This window comes from Pyxicephalus adspersus, chromosome 8 (genome assembly GCF_032062135.1).
Source record: "Pyxicephalus adspersus chromosome 8, UCB_Pads_2.0, whole genome shotgun sequence".
Lineage (NCBI taxonomy): Eukaryota > Metazoa > Chordata > Amphibia > Anura > Pyxicephalidae > Pyxicephalus > Pyxicephalus adspersus.
In genome coordinates this window covers 41,748,535-41,752,541 of record NC_092865.1, presented here as the reverse complement: position 1 = coordinate 41,752,541, position 4,007 = coordinate 41,748,535, and positions in this window count along the sequence as shown.

Here is a 4,007-nt window from a genome sequence, read left to right as displayed (position 1 = left end):
CATCGTCCGACGACCGTCCTGGCGGATCCATGGATGATGGACGACGACCGATCCTAATGAAAGGGAAGGGGAGAGCGCGCAGCAAGGTGCCGCTCCGTCGCTCTCCCCCTCCCCTCTCCATAGAGCATGAACGGTGCTGTATGTACAGCATCGTTCATGCATCGTGCAGTCTTTTCTCGTTGGAAAGGATCGTGAAAGATCCTTTCCAACGAGAAAAATTGCAGGTGTGTACGCAGCTTAACTCTTTTCCAGTAGCCAGCAACATAAGAGGGTCCTCTCCATTTACACCAGTGTGTACTTAACCTCCGTGGCAGTATTTCCGAGTGTGGCTCGGGGTTAATTTTTTGTACCAAAAGTGGTAACCCTGAGCCACACTCGGGGTGTAATTGCAAGGGAGTTTTAAAGCTTACCTGGTCCCCATGTGCCCGTGGCATCCTCCAATGATGCCCGGCATCTGCTTCCCCTGGTGATGCCCGGCTGGCATCTGTGTCATCTGGTGATGCTCACCCGGCATCTGTGTCCCGAGGGATGCGAGGCCAGGGGAAGCAGATGCCGGCCAGGCAGGGCCCTGTAAGCAAGGGGCTGGGGGGTGGGACCGTGTGGCTGGGAGGCGGGACCTGGCAGGAAATTTAAAGTATAAATAATATATATTTAAATGTACCGATTTGACATTTAAAAATACTTATTATTCAGACCACCAGGGAGGGTAAACACTGTCTATGAATGCAAAGGGAATATTAATTACTCATCACTAACATGATGAAGCACTTTACCACTGATTTCCAATGTAAAGGGAGCACTTCAGCAATGGCCAACAAGTAAGGTTGCACTCTAACCAAAAAGGAACATTTCCCCACTTAAAATCAATGTAGGGGAGAACACCAATAGCTTTAAATTTTGAGTTTTGGTTGGACACAAATTTGATCTGAATCTTAAATTTGACCTACATTTGAGAGGCTATATCAGCTACAATTGGCAGACTCATTCTAAAATATGCTAATTTGCATGGATGGAGAGCTGATCCTATGGTTGTAATAGTTTCAGTAACAAACCTAAAACAAACATTCAACTAACTTTGTGGCAAGTTGTGTGATAATTAGATGAACAACTGAGCTGCATACTTATTCAATGGTTTAATGATTAAGGAGGTATTGAAGACGGACGATCAGAACACCAACCAGGCAAGCTGTATTTTTAGAACCAGGTCAGAAATGGCAGCCTATATAATCTCAGAGTGAAACGTCTGCTTTTTAGGAATCTAATTAAATTGTTCAAATACTAGTCAAGTTTGTTTGGGAATAGAATCAAGAGACAAAATTGTGGTCAAAGGCAAGCAAAAGTTCATGGTAGGTGGCATTTTGGGATACAGGGTTCATATAAAACAGAAAGAGGTCAGAGCAGCACCCTCATTATCTTCAGCAGCTGTCCGCAGAAAATGAGTCACTGGTATAGCAGCAAGTACTGCTGAATTTAGTCACTGGGAGACAAGGTTTTCAAGGGGGAGCAGTGTTCCCCCTACTTTTAACAACAAAGTATGTCTTTGTATTTTAGACTCAAAGTGAAAAGTATTATATGTTACAAAAACAAACAATAATACTCCTGCTGGCTAAACAAAAATGTATTACTAATAATAATATGAAACATGCTAATTTACAAAATAAACAATCAATATGTATCAACCATGTATTAACCACCAGCGTTTATCAGCCTAAGAAATAGACTTCCCAGAACACGTGTGACCACTATGTTAAAAAGTAGGTCAATTAAAACAGATCTTTGCTCTATGGATCCCAGAATTGCCTTGAATATATCCAGTGAGAATTCCACCTTGAAACATACAATAATGATGTACCTCATAAAAAATAAAAAAATTTTCACATAGTGTAAAACTGCTTTTAATGATAAAAAACAAAACAAAAACAACCTCAGCTGTGAGTAATCAGATTTGTTATTTGGCGGTAACGTCAGCATGTTGGTGTTCCCGGTCAGCACCCACAATAAGCGGCTCAAGAATACCAGTGTGAGTGAATGGGTGAGTGAGGATGTTTTTGGCCTTATATCAATAAAAGTAGTATTATACTATGTGGTGTTTTTTTTTTTATAATTCATGACTTTTAATATAGATGATTAAAGGTGGTGTTCTCAATGAGGATGTTCAAGGCAATTTCTGGACACATAGCAGAACAATTTTTATGCACTAGTAGACCTTCTATTTATTATAGTGGTCACACATGTTCTGAGGAGTCTTTTTCTCTTCGGGTGATATCCATTGGTGGAGGAAATCACAGAATACACACACACACACACACACACACATTTGTGATGAATATTCCCAGCAAAGACAGAGAAGAAACATTACAGAATTTGTGAAACAAGCATATCTTGCATATTTTGGTATTAACCTGGGGGACCAAGATAGGTATTGGGTATAGGTATATGGTATGCAAAGCTTGTGTAGAGTGTCTACGTCAGTGGAAACATGGAAAACTGAAAAGTTTGACATTTGGGGTACTTATGGTATGGCGAAAGCCCAAAAATCAATAAAATGTTTGGTATTTTTGTGCTGTGAGTATAAAAGGTTTCAATCATTACAAGAAAAACAAGTGGGAGTACCCTGATTTGGAATCTGCAAGATGACCTGTGCCGCATGGTGCTGATGTTCCCATACCAGTGTTCAGTATACTCACTGATATTCCTGTATCTGACATGGAGGATATACAGGGTTTGGAGTGTAATCCAGGAGTTAGCAGTGGAAGTGAATTTGAAGGAATTGTTACATCAAACCAGCAGTTCTCCCAAGAAGAGCTCAATGATTTATGATGTGACCTGTCTGTCAAAACATACATCTGAAATTTTAGCATCCAGGCTAAAAGAAAAGAACTGTCTGAGACCGGAAGTTAAAATAACCGTTTATAGGAGACGTGACACTCCTACCATGTTTCATTCAAGATGGAGACTTTGTGTACTGTTGTAACATCCCTGGACTACTAGCCCATATGAGAGTACCAAAATATTGAGCAGAAGATTGGCGGCTTTTCATAGACAGTTCCACTCAAAGTTTGAAATCTGTTTTACTGCATAATGACAGCTGCAATGCATCAATTCCAATTGGTCACTCAACAAAACCTAAACAAGAATATGAAAATATCAAAATGATCTTACAAAAGCTTTGCTATCATGAACACCAATGGTCCATATGTGTTGATTTAAAAATGGTGAACTTCTCACGTGGACAGCAAAGTGGATACACAAAGTATCCATGTTTCATCTGCTTGTGGGATAGTAGAGCAAAGCAGGATCACTGAAAGGTGCAGTGAACATCATTACCGAGCCAATAGTTGACAAGGAAAAAATCATTCTCCCTCCACTACACATAAAGTTGGGCTTAATGAAGCAATTTGTTAGAGCTCTGAACAAGGATGGTGATTGCTTCAAACACATTTGTAGATTCTTCCCTGGATTGAGTACTAAAAAATGAGAAAGCAGGAATTTTTGATGGACCCCAGATTTAGAAACTGATTAATGATTTAAATTTCACAAGTTACATGACTGATACTGAAGCTTCTGCCTTGCACAGCTTTGTCATAGTTGTTAAGAACTTCTTGGGTCAGCGTAAATCACAAAATTATGAAGAACTGGTCCAAAATTTGCTATAAAACTTTAAAAATTTGGGTGCTACTATGAGCATAAAGATACACTCTCCATATTCATTTGCAAAAATTTTCAGAAAACCTTGGCGATTTCAGTGAGGAACAAGGGGAGAGGTTTTAAGGTGATGGAAGAAAGGTATCAGGGCAGAGGCAAAAGACACATGATGGCAGACTACCGCTAGAGCCTTCAACATGATTGTCAGGATCATCAGCATGAAAGGAAATCATACTAAGGGAGTTTTTCAATTACTTCTTTGTGATTAGTTCTGTAAATATACTGAATATAGAATATATTGACATTAAGTACTTCAAAAATTTAATTTTGTATACGTAGGCATATCTAGTTTAATTTTGCTT